The following is a 27,193-nucleotide window of genomic DNA, read 5'->3' on the forward strand; positions in this document are numbered from 1 at the left end:
CAGCTGTCATCGTCAGGATATTTTTAGCTCTTTTGATCTTTCTTTTTAAGTAGTATACCTACATGTATACAAACGTGCATATCACACATACACCTAGTCACCAGAGTTGCTTTATTTAGTGTTTATATAACACCCAAATCCTGTCACTATTTCAAACGTGCTATCACCTAAATTACCTGATAAGACACTCTCGGTTGCCTTTTCTTTGATAAATTCCTTATGTTCACAAGTGGCCACTAACAATAGACCAGTTTCACCCACATTTTGTAAAAGTGGTTATAGGTGACAAGCCACAGTCTCAGAATCCCTAGCCTCTGTTAAAGTTTGCTCATGTCTGTAGTTTGGGGTGGTGAAGAGTCAAAGAAGGTCGAATTCACAATAAATGCCGTCAACCCCACTCAGTTCCATTAGGAATGGGAATTCTTTTCATGGGGAAGATAGATATTTTTACTTACTCTCTAGAAAGGGATAATTGAAATCACAGGGTAGTTGGAACCTATAGTCTTTACTATCATGGCAGGAAGCTCAATTAGTATTTTTAAATTATTTATAAGTATATTCCACACCTCCTGCAGTTTTTTATTTTTAAAGTGTCCAGTTCAGGATTTTAAAGCTCATTGATGGGTAAGAAAATGAAATTTTGCTTCCTTCTGTCACGTTCTTCCTTTTCTCTTCCTTGGCCTTCTCTATCTCTCTTTGTCACCCCCTTTTCCCTCCTGCTGCTCTGCTCCCTTCCCAGTCTCCTTTCCTCCCCCAAACCCCAGTTCCTCCTTCTTCCTCTCCGTTGTCTTTTCCCTTCTCCCTTTATCTGATTTTTTCCAGTTCTTCCTTGAGGAGATTTATTTGTGACCCTCAAGTACCAGGTTGCTGCTCAGTCCTTGGGTTTCTTCTGCCCTGGGGACCCTTTCTTGGGCCCTTCCAAGGTGAACTCAAGGTCTTAAAGAAGGATCTCTTTTCTTACCCTCAGATCACTTCTGTATCAGCATAGTCTGAGTACTAGATGAATCTGGACTAAATGGAAAAGATTTCCTAGAAGAAGTGTTTTCTTTAGTATCAAAGATCAGGCTTGATATCTCTATTTATCTTGATATTTATTAATCTCAACAAAGTTCATATGAAAAAAATTGGAATTCCATACTATGACCTTAGACGTACTTTGGTTATGACAAGCCTCTTTAAAATATATTCAGGAACGTCTCTCTAATTAAAAATAATTTAAAATGTATAGTGATATCTTAAAGCATATTTATTTGAGTGAGAATTGATTTGTTTTGCTGTAGTTTTTAACCATGAAATGATCAACCTTTGTCCAGCCATCCTAGGCTGCTCTAACAACTGTGAGTGTTGTACGACTTATTGGTTATAGATTTCTGGAATATGGCTATAGGCAGAAATGACTAAAATATATAAATGTTTTTTCTTCTATCTTTCTTTGCTCATACAGGTATTAGGAATCTATTGTTACATTTGAGGGGAGACCTATAGTTAATAACTAATTAAATTATTTCACCCAAAACTGCTTGATACCTATTTTGGCCATTAGTAATTACCAAATCACCTAAGAAAATGGTTTTATGTCCACTTTGTTGATTCAATGAATAATTTCATATTTGCAGTTCATATCTCGGGGGCAATACAGCAGGGTCTCTATTGTGAGACAACTTGTTTTGCTTGTGATGGTGTCTACAGCTGCATCTCGTCTATCCGCTTTTTTTAGCTGAATGTTCTTGGGAAAGCCTTTTATGTCTTTCCTTATGATATAATGGAAAAAATCATAGTATCAAATCCATAGGGATGTTTCCATGATGAAATGAGGTAATATATGAGAGCACTTTGTACTCTACCCGTCACACAATAGGTGCTGTGATGATGATGGTAGATCCAGTTGGGAGTTCAGATACTGCCTACATCCCAAATAACTGTGCTTTCCAGAAAAAACACTCTGTAAGTGCCAAAGATTAAGATTCTTGGTTTAAAATTCAAGGAATCTGTTTACAAGTACACTGTTCAGACAAGGTCCATTAAATTACAATCTTATCTTTTTAATTTCAAGTACAACCCCTTTAATCAGTTTCCATGACACAAATGTCAGCTGACATACATGCAAGGTGACTCACCTTATTTCCATTAAACTAGATCGAGATTAAAAACAAACAGGCAAACAGCTGGAATGTGACATGTGGGTCAGACTCTTGTGAGTCCGGTGGGGTAACTCAGCAGAGATCAGAATGCTCTTCAAAAACCAACAACCAATTGGCACATGTCTCCAGGCATGCTTAGAGTCTACAGGGCCAAATGGCGGAGTATCCTGGCAGTGCCAAAAATTCTTCTTCGATGACACAGAAAAGAAAACTTCTTTCAAAGTAGTTATGCAACCCGGAGAACACAATGCATCCACTGTGTGCATCCTGGGGCTGTCTATGAACACATTCTTTCCATATTTTTCTCTTCTGTAAACTTCAACATTGAAGACCAACATTATTTCAAGTAAATATTCTACTTTTTCTTTGTAAAGACATGCCATAGAGAATGCAAGTTATTATTTCCCTATTCATTTTTCTGGTTAGAGAAGACATTTCTATTTTAATGGTCAATTATATCATATTGTGAATTTGCCACAAGTCTCTTTTCTATAGTTAAACACTTTGCTCTGTTTTATTTTTCTAATACTTAAGACTAATATAAAAGTAAAGGTTAGAAAATGTACAAAACAATTGCTCATCTTAGGAAATCTCATTAGAGAAGTAGTTGTATTCATTCCATGCTGTTGACATTTTTCAATTTCAGTAGTCAGTAATATTTTTAAACGCTGCCAGTAGATGCTTACAATATTCCTTTTAGATTCTATTTCCATCAAAGACAGGTTTCAATTAGCTCTTTAACTTTTAGTGTCATTTCTCCATTGTTTTCAAAGTATTACTAATTCCTCCCCGTTCATTTGTATTCTCTAAGATTCTTCTTGTATCCAAGCAACTCTTTCTGAAAAGTAACTTTTTTGTGCATGGATGATATATTCAGAACATACAGAACATTCAGAACGTAAAATATATGTATACTTGTGTATATATTTTAATCATTTTCATGAAAGTAACTCCTCAAAAAGGCATCTGAACTTTGGGGACAGCTATGTCCTTGGAAAATTTTTGTCTTGTCTTAGTCACTGTGGTTATCAAAACAATTTAGATGTTCCTCTCTTGACTAAACTTTTTAAAAATGTTGATTTTTTTCTGTTTTTAGAAGTGATACAGGTCATCAAGATAATTTGTAAAACAGAAAATATGAAAGAAGAAAATAAAAACCTCCCAAAATGACCATGGGCTAACCAAGGCAATAAACTGCCAAATCAATAAATACAAAGTTGCAGAATACTCCAGAATTGGCAGATAGCCAAAGAACACGTGAGGCAATTTGATGATGCTGATGCAAATGAAAAACTCAATGATTCCTTATATTCACCTTTACTGAGAAAATCTTTAGGGACTATTTCACTTCTACTTTTCCTTATGAAGCATATCCTTAAGAGTGACACGTGGAGATTTTAGTAGATATATTTATGTAAAGTATACAATACTTCTATGAAATCAACTGCAGCTAATAGTTTCAAGTGAGCTTGGAATGGAGGGGAGGAATGCGTGACCAGAGACTTGAGTTGGCATGATACAGAAGTAACCCAGCAGAGGAATGATGGGTGCATAGGCTGTAGCCAGGCAGTAGCTCTGACAATTTTCAGTTGTGACATTGGGAGTCAGGTGACTTTATTTTTCTCTGCTGCAGTCTCCTCATCATCAAAAAGGGGATAATAGTAGTAATATCTCTCTCATAAGGTTGTTAGGATTACATCAATTAATCTTCAGAAAATATATCAAGTGCTCTGAACAGTGTCTGGTGTTTACGTTCTATGCAAGTATTTTTTTTAGTAGACTTTATTTTTTCAGAGCAGTTTTATGTTTATGTACAGGAAAACTGAATGGAAAGTACAGTGAGTTCCCATGTGCCCTCTACACTTCCCCCCGAAGCACAGCTTCCCCCGCTATCAACATCCTGTACCAGAGTGGTACATTTGTTACAACTGATGAACCAACAATGACGCATCATTAGCACCCAAAGTCCATAGCATACTTTAGGGTTCACTCTTGGTGCTGTACATTCTATGGGTCTTGGCATATGTATAATGTCATGTATTTTAATAATAAAATATGGTTTGGGTGTTAGGGACTAGATTGTGACACTGTTGTTACAAATAGAAGGAAACTTGGGAGATTGTTAATGAAACTCCTTTCTAGAAGGAAACTGGTAGTTCTCCCTCAAACCTCTTCCCCACCCACTGGAAGTTATGATGAGGGAGTCACTTAGTGGTTAAACACGGATGACCTAATGGGAGAGAAAACGTGGTTTCCGTAAGAGGAAATCATGATGACTGGACCATCATAATTCTTTGCAAGGTCGTAACAAAGAGGAAAGAAGTCAATAAAATTTAAACTTTAGAAAAAGTAAAAGAAAAGTCTCTATGTTGATGAAGATAACATTTTAGTGTTATGCTATTTTGCAGAAGGAGGCTAATGAAATTTTTCTGAATTGCTTGTGGTGAAGTCCATCAAAAATGAAATGTATTATTTTGGAGAAAGGAGCATGATGGCATGGAACACATTGCCTGGAAGGAGAAAAGGTTGAAAACATAAATTAAAGTAAGATAACTTAGGTAAATTCATGAATTACTGATCTGTATTAATATATAGAAGATAGAAGTTTGAACACTGACACCCTAGTGTAGATACCTGTACCAATATAACCAATATCTCTATCTTTCATGGAGATGCCTCTCAGTAGCTACCACAGTAACCTACAAAATGCGCCTTACCTCAGTGAGCTGGAGCAAAGCTGTATGGAAACAGGCTTGATTAAGATAGTGCTCTAACAAGGAAACTACTAACAAAAGAGGTTTGGGTTCCTCTGGATATCAAAATCCTGACTATAATGGGTAAGAGAAACTGATTATATATTTATGTAAGCCAAAACCTAAAAGAAATCTTTAATTAATAACTACAGAAAATCACAAAAGAAGTAAATGGAAATAGCTGACCCTACAATACGGGGTAACCCCATCTACTGGTCTGAGCTCCCCTATTCTTGATCTACTTAGTACCCAGTGACTCCGCTCCCCTGTCAATTGACACATTCTGTTGTAATTGCTTATCTAAAATGGTAGAGTCTTCTTTAGATCTGGGAAAGTTCATTAATTCATTCAGCAGGTATTTCCAGAGCATCTACTACATGCCAGACAGTCACGAGTCTAAAAGTGAGCCAGAAAGACAAAGCTCAGGGCCTCCGCCTGCTCAGAGAAAATAAATACTGGTTGAAAGCATGAAAGTGAATTATGTGTATGTTACAAACTTGACAAGCATAAACATATGCAACAGATTTAGAATGTTCTTTAATGAAGTTCTGATATACCTTATCTTTTTATCTCCAGTGAGCTTATGGTAGACTCTTACCCTGTCTCTTCTGATATAGTCTGTTTCTTTTCTTGTACTGTCCAATAGGCATGCATATGGGGTGCATGTGTGTGATGTGTGTGGGGGGGATGTGCATGAGCCCTTCTGTGTAATTCTCTATGTTATGGTATGTGAACTGGAATTGAGCAGGTATTGGAGCTTTTTAATACTGTGTGTGTCACTTTCTTGGTCTTTACATGTGCAAGTGCTCGAGGCTTAATACATGTTGTGTCTTTTTAAAGCAATGTTGCTGAGGAGGCTTTGCTTCCTTCCAGTGTGCTATGTGACATGTGGCTCATTTGTTTTCCATATTATCCCGGAAACGCTGGTCTCTTTCTTGTGAATATTCTGTGTGCTGGGTTTCCTATTGCACTGCAGTCTAAGGAGAGTAGGGCAATTTAAACTTCTTTGGACTGGGAGAATCACTTCCTGACTGATTGGAGTCTGAGAAGAAACACCCCCGAGAGCTTCCGACTGCACTAGCCTCCGCCTGTGTAACACGTGAAACCCACTACTCTCCTTCTTCCCCCCTCCTGGGACACCGCACAAAAGTGGTGTTCCCATTTAACTCTTTCACGCTCAATAATAAATACGGGGCACTACCAATACCTACAATGAAATATGATGCTTTCTGGATAACTGTTTTGATCAATTACATCATGTCTTATTAAAAATGTATATATAGCTCTTAAAGAGGAAAGAGAAGAGAAAGGAGGAAAGAAAAATGCATTTCAGAGGTGTTCTAGTTGCTTTAGTTTTTTTTTTATTTAATCACCATACTTAACATTTCTTGTAATTCACATTTAAAGAAAACAAAACTGACACTCAGAGTGGTTGACTAATTTACACACTGCGTGGCTAGGAAGTGGAACCAAAGCATTTCTGACCCAGAGCCAGTGAACTTGAATGATACACAGCATCACCATACATTTTTTCTTAACCACTATATCCAAGACTGAAGACCGGATACTAAAAAAGAAAAAGATGATGTTTAAATTCATGCAAGTGTAAATATTTGTTTTAGAATTCACTCAGATAGACTTTTTGCTCCCTTTCACCTAAACTTTCCTCCACATCTTAATTACACATTTTTTTTTTTTATTGAGGCAACAAATTCCTTCCTCCTTAGATGTGTGCCCCATAACAACCCAGAGCCCAGGACGTAAACAAAGACACATTTGGAAGCTCCTGCAGAGACCTATATCCAAGATCAGCAGATCCTGCAGTAAGCTATTTCCTCCTCCCCCCTCTCCCCAGATGCGGCTTATGTAAGTGTCCCTGAGACAATGCATGTATGGTTTTACCAAGAGGACTGAAAACTATGGTGGGTGCTGTTAGTACGAGACCGCTGTAAAGGAATAAGTGGGTAATACTTAACATTCAGTAAGTTCATTTACAGGATTCCAAATATTAATAAATGAGTGCAATCGAAACAGTTTGACACCAACACTTTGGAATTTATGACATGTAAAAGGAGAGGGAATGAATCTGCCATAGCATCCTTTCAACTTTTTAACGCAATTGGGAAGCCTGAAGCCATTAAACCATTCATGCATTTCCTGTATTTGCCCTGATTTGATCTTGAACGTCCACAAAGCCTGGACCTCATGGAAAATTTAGAAAGGGGCTTGGTGGTATAGCTTGTCTTTTAATATCTGAAATTTGCTATCGGATGCACTGCTATTTCCAGGCAGTCGAGTATCATTAAAGCAAAAGCCATATAAATCCGACTTCCTATTTTCACATTGTAGAAATCTGTATTAATGCCATGAACAAAGAAATGCACATGAGACGAGCACTTTTTCCTTTAAAATGAAAATCTCCCTTAATGAGGATGTTCAGAACCTTCCCCAAATGGACTTGTTTTTAGCTTGTTCATCTTTTCCGCCTCCAGACTGTTTTTTTAAAAGTTTCATGGCCATCTTTGGTGACAATTTATTATCTGAAGTCATCTTCCAAGAGCAGGAAATTTCTTTGTAAAAAGCTTCTGAAACAAACTTCATGTGCAAAACAAACGGATCACAGACCAGGAGAGACAGTTCCTAAGCAGACTGTGTTCTAAAAGCTTGCCTGAAAGAATGCTTTTTGGACAAAAAGCCCGGAACATATTTTTCATAGACACATGATAAATGGTTGTTAAGTTCTAAGGTCGGCGCTTGGAGGCGGTGAGACCTGTGAAGAGGTGGGACTGTAGAGCTGTGTTATTCATACTGTTTTGTGACAGTTTAGGAGACTATTATGGTATACCACCAGTAGGACTTTGGATATAGGGCTCTGGGATAGCATCACAAGCCTGATAGTACAACCCAGCTCCAGCCACATGAGCTTCTCGTGATTCCTTACATAAAGAGTAAGGGCATATGCATTAGTATATGATTTTAATGATGACCAGGGTCTGCTCAAGTGTCAGGGTGTGCAGTTTGGGGTGACATTCCCCACTTTTCTTATATACATACTTAAGCAAGAGTCTTCTAGTGTCAACATTTCTTGTTGGGTTTATGTTATGATTCATCAGCCATGTGATGGTGGCGCAACGACTGTCGTAATGGGAAAATATTGCCAGTGCATGGCTGGGACGTTCCTTCTCTACCTTTACTCCAAGAGCATCCTGCTCTCTAGGGCTTCTAGAGCATCTCTAGATGCTTTTGCCCATTTCTCCTCCCACTCAGGGTTGGTGTCTAGGATTGTGCAACACACCAGGAGACTAGCGGTGGTTCAAGCAGACTACTTAGGTGGTTCTAATGCACTCTGAAATGGGTAATCACCCAACTGGAACTTGTGCACATAAAGGGCATCCTGGCCCCTATGGCTTCATCACCAATCAGCTAATTCGCTATCTGCCTTCTGCATTTCCCACTGTCATAAATCCTTCTTGCACTGGGAGACTGACCTTTCTTCTCTAGACATCCTTGTAGAGACACAGGCTTGGTTTGGAGACTGTGCTTTGGCCCCGTTTCATTACATATAGGCTCCTGCGGAGAAAGACCTCCTTTCCTCTATTAGCCATCGTCACCATTATGCTCAAGACGGTAATGGGGATTAGAGGGCAAAACATAGTTAAGGAAAAGAACAATAAATCCTTTGTTGACTGGCTAACGCCACCACAATTTGATTAAAATATATAGCTGTATTAAATCAGCACATCTCAGTTTCTGAATAGGCCAAGGTTGGATTGCCCAGGTGAGAAAAGGCAGGAGGCTGAGTCCCGCTCTGGGACACCAGGAATGGACGCTGAGTGTATTTCAGAGGGGACAGTGTGAGCATTGGAGTTTGCAGAAGAAAGGACAAGGGGAAAAGACACCCTACTAGTTCCCAGCTGCTTTAGACACATTCTCCAGAGGTCTTTTTTGAAGATCCAAGGCTTCTTACCTTTGGTCATGCCTCAGTTAGTCTCAAAGCCCTGGGAATCTAGCATGTCACCAAAGGAAATTTAGGGCCATTCTACCAATCATAAAGACAATGCAGGCAAAGAGGAGCAGTTAAGCATTTGTAATATGTGTTTTTTTAAATTGCTATAGTGAAATTATTTCAGAAGATAACAATTAGCATTAAAAAATGGAATAGAGGGGCCAGCCTGTTGGCATAGTGGTTAAGTTCCCACACTCTGCTTCAGCGGCCTGGGATTCACATGTTCAGATCCCAGGCAGGGACCTACGCACCATTTATCACGCCATGCTGTGGCAGGCGTCCCACATATAAAGTAGAGGAGGATGGGCACGGATGTTGGCCCAGGGCCAATCTTCCTCAGCAAAAAGAGGAGGATTTGCAACAGATGTTAGCTCAGGGCTAATCTTCCTCACCAAGCAATAAAAAAACAAAAGGAATATAAAAATATTGAATGGAATAGAGTAAAAGACATCAAAGAATCACATTTGGTATGGATTAGATTTATTTGTGGACTTCAGTTTCAGCGATATAGGTGTATATTCTGGGTCATGATGTAAAATGTATCTTTTGCTAAGGATCTTGGTCAAAAGTTTAAAAGCTATTGGTCTATACTAACGGTTTATGTAAGATGTATCAAATTAGTCATTTTTTATATGCTTGGGCTAGAGGAATAAGATGTATGCTTATAGATTATTGTCTCTCACGGTCTGTGCCTGCATAAAGGCTCACCTCTTCAGGGGGGTGGGGCTGGTAGACTTAGGGCAAGTAAGTAAATATCTCAACTGCCCATAGGCATGCATGAGACTTATCCTGAGATATCATACTTCTTCTGTAAAAACAGAACTCTTTGTTAAATCAACAAGCAGCACTATTAACTAATAAATCATTACACAAATAATACTCAATTAGAAAATATTTAAATTAATAAACCGGTATAATTAAATACATCCTCATTAAATTTCAATCATTCTTCAGCCTAATCCTAAATTTTGCTCACAAATCTAAGTAAGAGCTTTCAGTCTGAATCATTTTCCTCCTCAGGCCCAGCGGCCTGACTGTCACTTTCGTATTTACCTTTTTCTTCTGTCTCCTTTTTCTCAAAAAGCTCTGTTTTCCTCTTCTTCACAGCCTTTTACTCTAGTTCTAAGTGAGAGAGAAATGGGAATCCTTCATGATGGTCTTTTTCTAATCAAGAACAATTTTTTTTCATATAACTATCTCTTTTGTCTCATCCCCCTTTGAAGCCTGAAGCTAATATAAAAGCTAATTTGAAATTAGCATACAATCGGGTTCCTTATTAGCCTCTATAGGCAGTTTTTGCAGATATATAGCTGGGCCTGGGTCACAGATCTCTGACAGAAAATTAATACTTTTTTAAAGGGCTCCAGCACAAATTTCTTTAGAACATATGAAAATATTGCTCAAAGCACGATATGGTGTTTAAGCAGAGATATGAATTGATTTCCTCATAGTTAGTTCACTTAACCTTTCTTTTTACCCTACGTGCCTTTCAAAGGAAATAGTAAATGACTTCAAAATCCACGCCTTTCAAAATCAGTGTTAAAATACTTTGTGATAAATATGTCCTGATGAAGTACAACCTTCTATTTTGACTATCTGTGGAGAAGGCATGTCAAAATAGAATCAGTATATAGGAAATTTCAGTGAATTAGACCAAGCTTTTTCTCTAGAAGATTCTTCTTGAATTATCTGTCTATATATTTTTTTAACAGTGACATTTACATTTAACCGACTGTCACTAGTTCCTATATCAGGAAATTTTACCTGGGGTCCATTTACTACCCGAAATTTTATGTAAAATGTATGGCTATCTATCTGGGGAAAGTGTCTACAGTTTTTTAATGACTTATATTTTTAATTAACATAATATATCATAAAATACACAGATCTTAAAAGTTGATTTCTACGAGTTGTGACAACTGTATACACCTGTGTATACAGGTGTATACTTAAAAACAATACATAAAAGATTTCCGTCACCCAGAGTTCCTTTGGGGTCTTTTCCAATGAATTTCCCACCCACCACTCAGTGCAACTCCTCACTGATTTTTATCCCTATTAATTAGTTTTGCTTATTGTATAGCTTCATCTTAATGGAATCATACAGTATATACTCATCTGTGTCTTTTCTAATGTTTTTGTATTTCACCATGTTATTGCATCTACCAATAGTCAATTCCTCTTTACTGTTGAGCAATATTCTCCTATATAACTACACCACAATCTGAGTACTTTTTTCTATTGATGCGCCTTTGATTAGCTTTTGGCTACTATGAATAGTGTGCTATAAACATTCTCGTATACACTATTTTGTGGGCGTATCTTTTAATTTTGGGGAGGTGGGGGTAAATACCTAGGAGTGGAATTGCTGGGTCAATAGGTAGATATTTTAACTTTATTAGGAACAGATCTGCAGCTTTCAATAAACTCTCAAAGGGATGCTTAAATTCCAAAATTTAAAGAAGCATTGCTTTTCGGGCATCTGTACAGATGTTTTTGTGTATTTTAATGTTTTTTCTCACTTCTCCTTAGGCCTCAGTTTCTGCTTCTTTAAAATGAGTGCTGGACCCTGTCTTATGTCTATAATGCATTAGGGTATTGGTACAAGTTGAAATTAAATGTTTTTATAGATTCTTGGATAGCAGGTTAATCATATACTGGATAAGTTCCACTAGAATATAAAGTTCATGAGGATAGAAACATTGTTCTCTTCACTACTGTAACCTAAGCACCTAGGATGGTACCTGCACAGAGTAGGTGTTCAATAAACATCTGCTGAATGAATAATTAGCAATATGTTGGGAAGCGTTCCAATCACTTTTACACATAGTGTTTCTCTTCGTTCTCACAGTTAATTCCTCTTAGTACTCCCTTTTCTAAATGAAGTAATTGGGCACAGAGAGGTTAGGTAATATGTCCATCATCACATAGCAGACAAGCTAGGATTTGAATCCAGGTAGTGTCATTCTAAAGCCAACAATTTTAGCTCATTAAGAAATACTACATTGTTTGTGTGTCTCTTGCTTTTTTAAAAATTATTTTGAGGTCGCATTGCCTTATAACATTGTGTCAATTTCAGGTGTACATTATTATATTTAAGTTTTTGTATAGATGTTCTGCATCATGTTCACCACCAATAGACTAGTTTTTATCTGTCACCATACATAATGTGCCCCTTTGTCCCTGTCCTCCACCCCCAACTCCCTTTCTCTCTGGTTCTCCTTATCCATGTGTTTGTTCATCTTCCACATATGAATGAAATCATATGATATTTGTCTTTCTCTGTCTGGCTTATTTTACTTAACGTAATGCTCTCAAGGTCCATTCTTTTAGTAAAACCAGAGACATATTACATGGAGTGAGATTTGTCCATCCATGTTGTAGCAAATGGCATGATTTTGTCTTTTTTTATGGCTGAGTAGTGTTCCATTCTATATACATATCACATATTCTTTATCCATTCATCCATTGATGAGCACTTGGGTTGCTTCCACATCTTGGTTATTGTGAATAATGCTTCGATGATCATAGCAATGCATAAATCTCTTTGAGTTGTTGATTTCAAGTTCTTTGGATAACTATCTAGAAGTGGGATAGCTGGATCATATGGTATTTCTATTTTTAATTTCTTGAGAAATCTCCATACTGTTTTCCATAGTAGCTGTACCAGTTTGCATTCCCACCAGCAGTGTATGAGGGTTTCCTTTTCTCCACATTCTCTCCAACACTTGCTATTTCTTGTCTTGTTAATTTTAGCCATTCTGTTGGATGTGTGGTGATATCTCATTGTAGTTTTGATTTGCATTTCCCTAATGATTAAGGATGTTGAACATCTTTGCATGTGCCTGTTGGCCATCTGTATATCTTCTTTGGAAAAATGTCTATTCATATCCTCTGCCCATTTTTTGATTGGGTATTTCATTTTTTGTTGTTGAGTTTTATGAGCTCTTTATATATTTTGGAAATTAACCCCTTGCGGGATGTAAAATCTGAAAATATTTTCTCCCAGTTGGTGGGTTGTCTTTCTGTTTTGTTGATGGTTTCCTTTGCCATGCAGAAGCTTTTAATCTGATGCATTCTCATTTGTTTATTTTTTCTTTTATTTCCCTTGACTGAGTAGATGTGGTATTAGACAAGATACTCCTATGACTGATGTCAAAGAGTGTACCACCTATATTTTCTTCTAAGAGTTTTATGGTTTCAGTTCTTACATTCAAGTCTTTAATCCACTTTAAGTTAATTTTTGGGTATGGTGTAAAATAACGGTCTACTTTCATTCTTTTGCATGTGGCTGTCCAGTTTTCCCAGCACCATTTATTGAAGAGACTTTCCTTTCTTCATTATATATTCTTGGCTCCTTTGATAAAGATTAGCTGTCCATAGATGTGTGGCTTTATTTCTGTGCTCTCAGTTCTGTTCCACTGATCTATGTCTGTTTTTCTGCCAGTACCACGCTGTTTTGATTATTATAGCTTTGTATTATAATTTGAATTCAGGGGGTGTGATACCTCCAACTTTGTACTTTTTCCTCAGGATTACTTTGCTATTTGGGGTATTTTGTTATTCCATATAAGTTTTAGGATTCTTTGTTCTGTTTCTGTGAATAAAGTCATTGGGATTGCACTGAATTTGTAGATTGCTTTAGATAGTATGTACGTTTTAACTATGTTTATTCTTCCAAACCATGATCATGGAATATCTTTCTATTTCTTTATGTCTTCTTTGATTTCTTTCAATAATCTCATATAGTTTTCAGTGCATAGGTCTTTCACTTCCTTGGTTAAATTTATTCCTAGGCATTTTATTGTTTTTTTTACAGTTGTAAGTGGGATTATAGTCTTGATTTCTCTTTCTGCTGTTATTAGTGTATAGAAATGCAACTGATTTTTGTATGTTGATTTTGTATGCTCCAATTTTGCTGTATTTGCTGATTATTTCTGATATTTTTTGGTGGATTCTTTAGGATTTTATGTATATAGAATCACATCATCCACAAATATGAGAATTTTACTTTTTCCTATCCAATTTGGATCCCTTTTATTTCTTTTTCTTGCATAATTGCTCTGGCTAAAACTTCCAGTACTATGTTGAATAAGAGGTGAGAGTGGGCTTCCTTGTCTTGTTCCTGTTCTCAGAGGAATGGCTTTTAGTTTTTTACCATTGACTATGATATTGGCTGTGGGTTAGTCATATATAGCCTGTACTATGTTGAGATACTTTTCTTCTGTACACATTTTATTGAGAGTTTCATCATAAATGGATTTGGATCTTGTCAAATACTATCTCTGCATCTACTAAGATGATCATGTGATTTTTATTCTTCAGTTTGTTAATGTGGTGGATCACATTGATTAATTTGTGGATGTTGAACCATCCCTGCATCCCTGGGATAAATCCTGCTTGATCAAGGTGTAGGATCTTTTTAATGCCTTGTTGTATTCTATTTACTGTATGATCTTTTTAATGTCTTGTATTCGATTTACTATTACTTTGTTGAGGATTTTGCAACTATGTTCATCAGTGATATTGGCCTATAATTTTCCTTTTTCACTTTGTCCTTGTCTGGTTTTGGTATCAGGGTAATGTTGGCTTCATAAAATGAGTTAAGAAGCATGCTGTGCCCTTCAGTGTTTTGGAATAATTTGAGAAGGATAGAAATTAAATACTTTTTGAATGTTTGTAGAATTCACCAGAGAAGCTGTCTGGTCCTGGACTTTTGTTTTGGGGGAGGTTTTTGATTACTGTTTCAATCTCTTTGCTTGTGATTGGTCTATCTGGATTCTCTATTTCTTCTTGATTCAGTTTTGGGAGGTCGTATGATTCTAAGAATTTATCCACTTCTTCTAGGTTATCAAATTTGTTAGCATATAGCTTTTCATAGTATTCTCTTATAATCCTTTGTATTTCTGCGGTGTCCATGTAATTTCTCCTCTTTCATTTCTGATTTTATTTATTTGAGTCTTCTCTCTCTATTTTTGTAGTGAGTCTGGCTAAGGGTTTGTCAATTTTTTTTATCTTCTCAAAGAACCAGGTCTTAGTTTCATTGATCCTTTCTATTGTTTTTTCAGTCTCGATTTCATTTATTTCTGCTCAGATTTTTATTATTTCCTTCCTTCTACTGACTTTAGGCTTCATTTGTTCTCCTTTTTCTAGTTCTTTTAGGTGTAGTGTAAGCTTGTTTATTTGAGATTTTTCTTGTTTCTTAAGGTAGGCCTGTATTGCTATAAACTTCCTTCTTAGTACCTCTTTTGTTGCATCCCATAGGTTTTGGTATGTTATGTTTTTCATTTATCTCCAGTTGTTTTTTGATTTCTTCATTGATCCAATAGTTGTTCAGTAGCATGTTGTTTACTCTCCATATATTTGTGACTTTCTCAGCTTTTTTCTTGTAGTTGATTTCCAGTTTCACAGCATTGTGGTCAGAAAAGATGCTTGATATGATTTCAATCTTCTCAAATTTATTGATGCTTGCTTTGTTTCCCACCATGTGGTCTATCTTTAAGAATGTTCCATGTGCACTTGAGAAGAATATGTACTTGGCTGTTTTTGGATGGAATGTTCTATATATCTATTAACTCCATTTTGTCTAGTGTTTCATTTAGGGCCACTGTTTCCTTGTTGATTTTGCATCTGGATGATCTATGCATTGACATAAGTAGTGTGTTAAGGTCTCCTCTATTATTGTGTTGCTGCCAATTTCTCCCTTTAGTTGTGTTAATAGTTGCTTTATATACTTTAGTGCTCCTGTGTTAGGTGCACATATATTCATAACTGTTATGTCATCTTGGTGGAATGTCCCTTTCATCATCCTATAATGCCCATTCTTGTCTCTTGTTATCTTTTTTATCTTGAAGTCTGCTTTTTCTGATATGAGTAGCCCTGCATCTGCTTTCTTTTGCTTGCCGTTTGCTTAGAGTATCATCTTCCATCCCTTCACTCTGAGCCTATGTTTGTCTTTAGAACTAAGATGTGTTTCATGGAGGCAGCATATTGTTGAATCTTATTTTTTAATGCCTCCAGCCACTCTGTGTCTTTTGATGGCTGAATTCAATCCATTTACATTTAGAGCTATTATTAACATATGAGGGTTTAATATTGCCATTTTATATTTTGTTTTCCACTTTCTATATTTCCATTTCTCCTTTTTCCTGTATCTCTGTCTGCCATTTCAGTTTGGTGGTTTTCTCAGTTTTTTCTTTATTTATGATTTGTGACTCTGCTCTGATTTTTTGTTTTGTGGTTACCATGAGGTTTGTATAAAAAATCTCATAGAGGAGATAGTCCTTTTTCTCATAGCCTCTTGTCTCCATTAGGCTATGCAGGTTCCTTCCCTTTTCTCTTCCCCTTCTATGTTTTTGTTTTCACAAATTATTCCTTTTTGTGTTGTGAGTTTATGACCAAACTGAAGTGTTTATAGTTATTTTTGACTCTTTCTTACCTTTTATCCTTTATGTTATAATTAAGTGTTTGCCAACCTACTTGCAATTTTCTGATTTTGTCTATTTATCTCCTTGCTCATAGCTTTGTGAATCTTTGCTTTTGTTTTAGGTAGGATAGCTCCCTTCTTCATTTCTTGTAACTTAGGTCTAGTGGTGATGAACTCCCTCAACTTTTGTTTGTCTGGGGAAGCTTTTATTTCTCCATCATATCTGAAGAATAATTTTGCTGGATAGAGTATTCTTGGCTGAAAGTTTTTGTCTTTCGGTATTTTGAATATACCTTTCCACTTTCTCCTATCCTGTAAGGTTTCTGCTGAGAAATTCCCTGAAAGCCTGATGGGGGTTCCATTGTTGGTTGTTTTCTTTTCTCTTGCTCCCCTTAATATTTTTTCTTTGTCTTTGATTTTTGATACTTTTAATGTTATATGCCTTGGAGAAGGTCTTCTTGCATTGATGTAATTAGGAGTTCTATTAGCTTCGTGTACTCACATGTCCAGTTCCTTCCCCAGGTTTGAGAAGTTCTCAGATATTATTTCTTTAAGTTAGCTCTCTGCTCCTTTCACTTTATCTTCTCTCTCTGGGATACCTATAATCCTTATGCTACTTTTCCTATTTGAGTTGGATATTTCTTGAAGGATTTCTTCATTTGTTAAAAAAATTTAGTTCTCTCTCCTCCTACACCTGAATCATTTCTATTTTTCTATCTTCGAGCTCACTAATTCTCTCCTCCATAAGGTCTGCTGTATTTTTAATGCTTTCTACATTATTTTTTTTAACTCATTAATTGTGTTCTTCATCTCCAGAATTTCTGTTTGGTTTTTATTTTTAGAGCATCAATCTCTTTGGTGAAGTATTCCTTCTGTTCATTAATTTTATTCCTGAGCTCATTGAACTATCTTTCTGAGTTTTCCTGTAACTCATTGAGTTTTCTTTATGACAGCTAATTTGCTTTCTCTGTCACTTAGATTGTATTCTTCTGTGTCTTCAGATGTGGTTTCTGGAGTTTTCATTTCCCTTCTGTTCTGCTGTGTTACTGTAGTTCTTCATGGTGTTTGATGAACTGATCCTCTGCTGGTGCATTTGTGGTAGTAACCACATTTTCTTATTTGGGTACAGTTATGGTTACTTTGGTTCTGAGCTGCTTCTGATTGTATTTGAGAGCCTACACTTTCCACCCTCCACTGCCTCTGCCAGAAGCATTGTCAGAGCCCTCCTCATGCTGTTCGTGCCTCTGGGGCTATTGGTACCTTCCTGCTTATGATGTTGCTGCAGTCTCAGGTCACACCACCAGGGTCATCAGGCTGCAAGCACTTCTGCTGCTTCTGGAGGTGCCTGGGTCTTGTGTTCCTCCACTGGCTTTCTGTGGGCTCTGATGCTCCTGTCCTGTGCATCACCTGTGCTGCTGTTGCCAGGTTGTCTGGGGGTGCTAGTTGCACCACTGTCAGGGGTGCTGGGTTCATGGGTGTTTCTGTCACTAGCAGGGGTCTGGGGCCCTAGTCACTTGTATGCAGTCCTCTGCTAATGGAGCTGGTGTCTGGTGTCCACCACTGGGGGCTGGGTCACTGATTCTGCTGCAGTTCCTGATGCTTCTGGTGCAAAGTTCCACCTGCCACCACTCGCAGGGAGGCAAGGGCTGTTTTTCCTGCTCCTGTCCCATCTGCTCACAGTTGTGCAGGTAGGGCCACTGCTGCTGCCACCGCTCCACCTGCCGGTGCATTGGCGGGGCTGTCATTGCCACCGCTCCACAGGCATTCATGCAGGCTGTCACCACTGCCACCACTCTGTGGGTGGACATGCATGGTCCAGGCTGCCCTCACTCACAGTTGTGCAGGCTGCTGCATGAGGATCCACACCCTGGATCACTGCCACCAGGGGATTGGGAGGGGGCTGTCCCCTAGTTACAATGCTTCCCAGAGTCCAGTCCACCCACCTTCAGATGTATAGCTCCATGGATCTCTTAGGCATCTTGTTGTGCTGTGTAGGGAATCCTCTGTTGGTCAATGGATGTCTATTTGGTTGTAACTTAGAGGGGAGAGACAAAGGGAACAACTCACTCTGCCAACTCACTTGTATTGCTTTTTAAGTTTAGTTTCAAGAAGCCCAAACACCTTCTCCTATTTTCTACTTGTGTCTTTTTTGAAGGAAATATCCTGGAGAGGAAATTCCATATACTGGTTTAGGATGCTGATTCTTTCATTTTTATTCTTACAATTAAATGGATAACTAAATGGATTTTCCTTCATATTACACTTGGTTCATTTCTATAATAAAAGTTGGGGTCCCACTTCACTTGTTTTATAGATAAAAGAATTGAAAAATCCACACACAATTTTTGAATATTTTTTTTCTTTTGTTTCATTTTCTCTCACATCAAGGAATGCTGAAAAATTTAGTGTTTCTTCTGTGGGTTCAAAAGAGTGTTGTATCCGATGTACATGACTGTGGTCATAACAGCTGCATTGCATAGCCTTTCACAGTGTTGTATGGATTTTAGGACATTGTGATAAGGTGGTATCATTTTCATAATTCTTAGCCATTTCTCATTAGTAAGTTTTTAGTAATGCAAGCTTCCATCTCCTTAGTCTTTTTATGGGCTACTGTGGTTCCTCCTAGCTTCCAGGGAGGTGGAGGACAGGCTAGTGCAGTCTAATGAACTGGCTTTGCCAACAGAGCTTGCATTTGCTTACTGTTTAAAAGAAAATCATCCTTTGCTATCTCTGCAAAGCATCTTCACAGGTGAATTATGCCTTTGCTTAACTGCTGTTGGAAAATCTAAATAAGTGGATTCTGATGAATATTTACCTCTATGTAGCCAAACCAGGACCAGATAGGTCTCAAAATGGCACTTGCTCATGAAATTGGTCCTCAATTATATTTAAGGAGACTCCCTATCTAAGACATAATGATCTCAAAATTCTCCATTAGATCATGTAATGCTCAACAGCCTTCCGTGAGTATTTTGGAGACAATTCTCTTTTCTTGTAGTGAGCCAGAGATAAACAAACTTTTGAGGCTAGAAAATGGTGACCAGAAATTGGTTTATGACTTTAAATGTGAGAATTGTACTTGCTTTTGCCATCAACAAAGGAAAATTCTCCACCAAAATTTTGTGTGGTTTTACATCTTTTTGGCTTTTTTAACATGCTTTAACCATATATAAAATTGCCTATACCAAGAAAAACTTATCAGGCCTTACCTTCTTAGCTCAGCTAATAAAGATTATGGATCTGAGATTCTGTTAAATTATGTCTAATTTCTTTTCCAAGGTTGGAGAAGCAAAACAGCCCCATAATCATTAATATTTGTTTTTCCAAATGGCAATTAAAGCACATCTTTCTTAAGCAACAGTCTCAAATAAAAGTGCTATGAATCAAACAACTTGTCATTGTTGTTTTTAATGCAGCCACTTCCGTTTTCCTATAGCATGGCCCAGAAAATAAAACCAGGGCTGTTCCTCTTACTTAATACTCTCAAACACCAAACAAAATTACAATTCCTTGCCTATGATCTCCTGTAATTCTAACCAGTTCTGTGAAAACATAGACCTGTTTTGGCATTTCACGTTTCTGCTGCTTTATCATCAAGGTGAAGGTCCCTTGCTGCAACCTCTTACCACATTCGCAGCACATAACGTCTCTGAATAACAGTGTTTTCAGTCATCTTTTCAACAGAGGACTCTATCTTGTGATTCTCAGATGCCATACCAAATTTAGGTTTTGCTGACACTTCCCTGATTCTCTAGGATTTAAAACATTTTCAAACGAAGTTTTGAAGCAAATGATGACAAAGTGCTTTTACGCTTATATAACCCGTCTCAGAGTTATTCCAGACTCAAGGTGAAATCCTAGCTCTGTATCAAATAGGAAAGAAAACAATAAGTTATTCTAGTAATCAGAGTAGCAGTTTTCAGGTATTCAGCATCATTCCACTACCACATAGGAAAACCGAAGAGAAAAATGTTAATGTGGATATTTTATAATAAAGGCACACAAATGCTGTTTTTGCTTGAATTTTTGAATGTGTTATCTAATACCCTGGATTTCTGTGCAGTGAAATGAAGGCACTTGATGAGAGGCTCTTGTCAGATTTAGCCTGAGTATAGAGATGTGACCAAGCACACTTTCTTAGGTGACCATCCCCTCAGGGGAAACTGTCTAAGAACTGCTGAGAACCAGAGGCTGAGGTCTGAGCTGGGAGAGTTAAGACCATGCTTAACTTTATATATGCAAGACAAGGAGAATAATTCACCAAGTATTTCTTCTCCACACTAACTTTAAAGCATTTTTTTAAAAAACCCCAACCTTTATGTAGTGGGTCATTTAACTTTGTGTGTGTAGATACAGGCTGTATGTCTAGGATTATTTAAGTTTGCAGAGTATGAAGTGATACTTTCAATAGGGTTGTTGAAGTGCAAATAAAATTGAGCAAAGGTTCAATACAAGTATTTATATAGCAACGTGAAGGTAACAGGTGTTTTCACGTGTATGTGTCTTTTTCGTCCTTCCCATAAGACATTGCAGAAGGTCTAAATTGTTATTCCCAATTTACAGCTGAAAACACTGAGGTTCAGCTGCCCAAAATTATACAGCCAAGAGAGATCACATCAATGTTCCTACTTAAATTCACTCTTGGAGGGGTCACATATTTAATCTCTTTATCACATCTTTTTTTTTTTTTTCCCCCTGCTTCCTATGTTCCTTTCATTTCAGAAATATTTTTCTTCCAACTCTCCTAAAATCAATTGACTTTAGGATTCAGATCTTGCTGCAAGGGGTTTGTGCATGTGCCTGTGTAGAGGCTCACACATCACATATATTTTATATTATTTGTTGCTGATATAGGATGGCACAACAATTAGATTGCACACTGTTTGATTTCAGGAAACCTACATTCAAACGAAGACTGCTTTATTCATGGCATGAGGCAGAAGGGAGCTGGTGTGTGTCACCAGACCTGTCCAGCTGGGTTTGCCAGACACAGGGGACTAACCTTGTAGGAGGGGCCAACTTGAATGTAGTGCTGGTGCATGAGGCCAAGTCTGGCTTCAAGGATTTTCAGAGGAATGAAATGAAGCACAGAGTGGGTAAGCTAGGCTATAATCATGTCTCAAGTCCAACCTGACAAAATTAATCACCTTTCAGGGATTCCTTTGATGGGTATGAAGTGACACAACTTTCAATTCTGGAGAAAATCTGAGAAGGCAGGTTGTAGAGACAGTTTGACTTGCTTTGCATCCTATCCTGGATCACTCACTCACTAGCCACGTGACCTGGGAAGAGTTACTTATCCTTCGTGGCTTCAGTTTTCATTTTAGTAAGTTTCATACGATTGCTATGGGGAGTCAAGGAGATAAGACATGAAAAGTTCTTGGAACAGTGCCTAAAACAAGGTAAGCACTCATCAGAGGTTATTATTATTATTGTTGTTTTTATATTTAACTTGAGGAAACATAACTGATGAGATCAGCAAAGTCACCAAGGGATAGCAGTATATGCATGAGGCAGGTAGGTCCCAAGTGGGCTTTGAGTGCTGAGATTATTGAGGGATGAGGCAGACATCCAATTTTGTGCATTGAGCCAACATTAGGGAACAAAAGGAGCAGATAAGTTGAAAATCCATTGACGTCCAGGGCAAACCTTGGGGATGCCATTGAACAGACTCAGGGAGCAATATAGAAACCTAAGAGGTTGTGCTGGTCTGGGGTCCTGGGCCTGAGGGGTCTTGCGCTGGAATAAGTTGCATGAGGAACAGTGCAGTTTGAGCCCTGTGTGATACCTGCAGGTCTGTAGGTCTCACGTCCAGATTGGCCTGAGAATTGGGACAAGATAAAGTTGGGAGGCCTAGCTGTGGGGATCTGAAGGGAAAAAAAGCTGAAGTCTGGGAGAAGAGCTGAAAAGAATGTGCTAAAATCTTTTCCACGATCACTAATCACCGTAAGTGCTGTAGGGGAGCAGAATTTGTTACCTCTAAATATGTCTCTTTGGTATAAGACTTATTTTGGGCTCATTATTTTTAAGAAACATCAGACATGGCAGAAGCTTTGAAAACCAAATAGAAGTTACCCTTTGTAAAATACATTTACATTTGCAAGGGTGTCTTCTCGCTGTACCAGGAAGAGAGGGCTGACTCAGTCTTATCAACGGAAAAGGCAACAATTTAAATCTACATAACAACCTTACCCTGTTTACTGTGCTTTTTTTTGGTAACCCCTCCTAACTGACTCCCTCCACCTCCAATACCTTCTTTTGTCTTGAGCTGAGGATGATATTCAACATGGCGGCTTCCAGTTCTCACCATGTCAGTCTCCCGGACCTCTGCTTGCAAGGTCCAATGAAAGCAAAGAGTGGTGAGTTTTTTCCCTTCTAAATTTAGATTAGCAGGAAAAAATATTTGTAGATCAAGTTCCTTGGGCTTAGTGACTCTGGGAAATTTGGTAGAGTAGTCTTGGCTTTATTGATCTATTTTCTACCAGAGATGGTTACTGTTTGAAATTTGGTAGAGTAGTCTTGGCTTTATTGATCTATTTTCTACCAGAGATGGTTACTGTTTGTCTTCATTTTTGTCTTTTGTGTCCTTTGTCATAGGGAAAAAAAAAACCATAGAGCAAGAATGCAGGGATAGACTCTAATAAGCCTGCTGTTTAAGCTGACCTCATGGACTGGGGAATTCAGGGTTCTCACCAGACTGGTGTCTCTTTAGACAAACTTTGCTGCAGGTTAATATGCACATGAGGTAAACGCTGTTGCTAAGGATCATCTTGGAAGCCACAGCCACACAACTGGTGGGCATAAGTTGAGCATTTAAGAGCCATTTGGGGACTTGCCACTTCAAGAAGCTCCCCATGATAGGATAAGTTGTTCATGGAACATGTTAGGTTGACACGAGGTCATCCACCAACTTCAAGAAAATTTCTATGCAATAAGATACTCTGAAAACAAGACATAAGCCCCCACCCCACGGCACATCCCTCCTAGGTATTAGTTTGTTTCCAGGCGACCCAAGGCTTAGCTAAAGCTGTTGATGTGCATATAAGAAAAGCCAAATGAGTTTTTTCCCTCATCTTGTTCTATGTTTGGCTTTATGACCAATGAGAATGTTCTCTCTGGTTTCTGCCAGCCGAAGGGTCCATACACATCTGGTGAGCAGCCAAATAGGCTGTGGATCCAAGTTTACAGAATCTAAAAAGAAATGAGTAAACTTTTGGCTTGGTAAGTCACCCTATTCTGTTCATGAGGAGGGGAGGGCAAAATATGTGATTTCTTGTGTCTTAGAACAGCTGTTTAAAAACAAGGCCCCTCAGAGTTACCACTTGTGCTTTCTTAGGCTAACTCTGGGAGGAAAGCATCAGGATCTTGTGAGGGCTGTATCCTTTGCACTCTTCTTTAGGAAAGCCTCTTGCATCCATGGTTAAGCCATGAAAAGGCTTATTGGTTTGAGTTGCTACTGAGATTAATAGATCCTACTCGTCATTGGCCAGACAATGGATCTTTTGAATTGGAAAAACTTATAAATTAAAATTTATTTTTTAAGAGAGCTCTCAGTCTAAATAGTTGTTCTGAAGTTCTAGGGCATAGAATTCTTTTGATTTCCATCTTAGAAATCTCCCTGATATAAAAAAGTAAGTGTAGTTAAAATAGGCAGGTCAATCTCTTCATATTCAGGCTACAACCCAGCTCTTTGGGGAATTGAAAACAACTGTCTTTGTCTTACGAATCTCTACAAAACCAGAAATATGTCTCTAGAAACAACTCAAAATCTCACCTATGTCCACCATCCCCAAATCTCCCCTATTCATCTAAAATGCTTGTTGATATTGGCATGTTAGAAACAGAATTGTCTTGAACTTAAAAATTTAAATTGCCCTAGACCTCTGATAACAAAGAAAAATGCCCCCCAAAATTCCTCTTGGAAGAAACTTGAATACTTTTCTTTGTGCCTTTGTAATGTAGATTTTCTTCCCCCATCTTCTCTAAGAACTAAGAACCATTCTTTTCTTTTTCTTTTTTTAAATAATTTTATTTATTTATTTATTTTTCCCCCAAAGCCCCAGTAGATAGTTGTATGTCATAGCTGCACATCCTTCTAGTTGCTGTATGTGGGATGCGGCCTCAGCATGGCCGGAGAAGCGGTGCGTCGGTGCGCGCCCGGGATCCGAACCCAGGCAGCCAGCAGCGGAGCACGCGCACTTAACCGCTAAGCCACGGTGCTGGCCCAAGAACCATTCTTTAAAATAAAAACTTTAGGGAAAAGTTTCTCATCAGAAGGAAAAAAAAGAGGGAAGTATGTGGAAATTGGAGAAATGAAAAATCTTAAGAGTTTTCCTCACAAATATTAGCAACTATCAGGTCTCTGATGTGTCTGTCTGTCTGTGTCTATATATGCATATTGTAGATATGTATATATATATATTTTTTTTACCTCTGGATGGTATTGCCAAAATTAATTTGTAAAAACCTCTATTCAATTTGCTTTAAAACTAATGAACGATTATATAAATTAAGGATTGAGTATTCTAAATTCTCAGAAATATAATAGAAACTAACCCAAATGAATTTCAGGTTCATGTGATCTGGGAAAATATTAGGCATTTAAGCTAGTTTAAGTTTGTTGGTTTAATTAAAACACACGTGTCTTTAAAGTTATCAATGTTGAATACAATGCAGATAAATAACTTTTATTCTACCTGGATTTACTAGTCAAATTCATGTTATCTGTGTTGCAAAACTTGCCAGCAAAAAAATTAATTTAGAATGATTGTTGATTTTGTCTAATCTCTCATGGAGTTTTCATGAGTAATCTAAACAAAATTTTTGGGAGCAAATGATTTAGATAGGTGTAAGTGGGATAAGAATTTATAGATAAACTTTTTAGAAACAATTATAATTTTGGTATATGTACTTAAAAATAGTTTCAAAATCTTTTTGGTTACTTGAAATCTTAGAGTTTTGCTAAATTAAATTAAATGATGGAAATTCCTTGAGTGTCTAGATCATTTCCAAATAAGATAATATACTGAAATATTAATTGTTAAACAAGTCTAAATTTACCTACCTTTGACCTCTTATTACAGATGAGCTAAAGATATTTGGGTCTGTTAGTAAACATGTTTTATGCCATGCTAAAAATTATGTTTCTAAAAATTGTAAAAGGTATTTATAAAGTTTGCCAAGCTAGAGTATGTTAAAGACAGTTCACAATTGCTTACTTCTTAGTTTTCACTAGAAATAAGGTTTCTAAGGGTTAAGAATTCTAATTAATACATGATATTGTGAAAGATTTCCTTTACCTTTTAAAATAATCTGTCTAGAAAACAAGAATTTTGCGTTTTATCAAGATAATTTCCCATGTTTGCTATCTTTATCCTCAGGTCTTTGATTGCTTAAGAAAACTGAGTCTTTTCTATTAAAAGAGCCATGTTTTTCCTTTATACAACCATTTACCTTTCTGTATTTTCCTTTAGCATCTTCTATTATCACTTTGATTAAATGGATAACTAAACTGTGTTTCACAGTGACCTATGATCCTATTTGACCAAGTGTTTTAAAACCTCTTTGATATTTTTGACAGACTTCCCAAAAGCAAATTCTAAATGAAGTCTTTTTGACCTCAACTAACTTTGAAAATTTCCAGTGGGACCCTGGAACATTTCAAAGGATTTATTCCCTATCCTTATAAAAAGAGAGATGTCAAACTAATCAGATGTATTTGACATGTTAAATTATATGGGAAGCATCATCAAATAAGAAGTAATGCTAAACCTTCTTAGATTATATTTGTGTGAATATTAATATAAATGTTCTAGAATTTGCATAAAATTCCTAAAATTCTGATATGGCCTGGTATCAATGTTATCAGTCATTATTCTAGTTATCTTAAATGTGTGTCATAGAAATAACTAAATTTTCTTATTGCATTATAATGAACTCTCATCTGACCTTTAACCATGGGCTTTATTAAATCTCCTTTACAGAGAGTTATTGTTTCACTCTGATGCTTTTACAAATATATTTTATCTTCAGAGGCATTCATGAAAAGAACTGTGACACTCTAGAATATAGGATTCTGGTAAACTTTTAGATCATACCTTTGAACTGCTTAAGAATTTGCAGAACTCTAATGGAGAAACTGATGACTTCATAAAACTGCTAACAAAAAATCAAGATTAACAAGAAATAATTGCATGGAACTAGGTGAACTAATGAAGATGATCACAATTTTTATTTGAAATACTACTGTATCTTTAATCTTTGTTTTCCAAACATAAGGAATTTTTTTTCTCCTAAGCTACTATGACCTATAGCAATTTGGTAAATAATACCTTTGTAAGCAAATGAAACGTTTATCTTTTTCTCCCTACCTGACCTCTCAAGAATTCAGAAACTCTCAGTGAGTATTCTTATTTTCATACCTATATAGTTATTTCTGTAAGTTCAGTAAGAATCTGTTCTCCTTATAACAGGACACAACTGGAAACATTGGTTATATTACCAAGGCTTTGACTGGAATGTCAAATTTGAAAATGATATATATAGACTCAGATATGACCAGATAGCTTTAAGGAATTAAGGTTGACTTTATGGAGCTGAGTAAAACCCTTTGGCAATATTGGCCTGGTACTGTGCTTACAAGGTTCCTGGCAACCTTTCTAGGTGAGTAAAGAAAGTAACTTTCTGGCAGGTGCAGGAACCTCAAGATATTTTGGGAATCTCAAGAAGAGAAGAATTCACCCAAAGTATAGGAATTGTAGGCAACATCTGATGGCAAGTATTTGGCTTGGTTTCTTAGCCTTAAGAGGCTGTTAAAAGTTCAATCTGAAGATTCCATATGAAAAGTTTCAACAAAGCAGATTAAAAG

General features: G+C 37.2%; 1 long non-coding RNA gene across 1 annotated transcript in view; it reads left to right on the plus strand.

Moving 5' to 3' along the window:
• Positions 1–22,609: 22,609 nt before the first annotated feature.
• Positions 22,610–27,193, plus strand: part of LOC147912255 (uncharacterized) — a 108,384-nt gene continuing 103,800 nt past the window's right edge. The window contains exon 1 of the long non-coding RNA XR_015550137.1: positions 22,610–22,685. This is a non-coding gene — a long non-coding RNA (uncharacterized LOC147912255). The remainder of the gene's footprint in view (positions 22,686–27,193) is intronic.

This window comes from Ceratotherium simum, chromosome 38, assembly GCF_057802395.1.
Source record: "Ceratotherium simum simum isolate JZ-2026a chromosome 38, ASM5780239v1, whole genome shotgun sequence".
Classification (NCBI taxonomy): domain Eukaryota; kingdom Metazoa; phylum Chordata; class Mammalia; order Perissodactyla; family Rhinocerotidae; genus Ceratotherium; species Ceratotherium simum.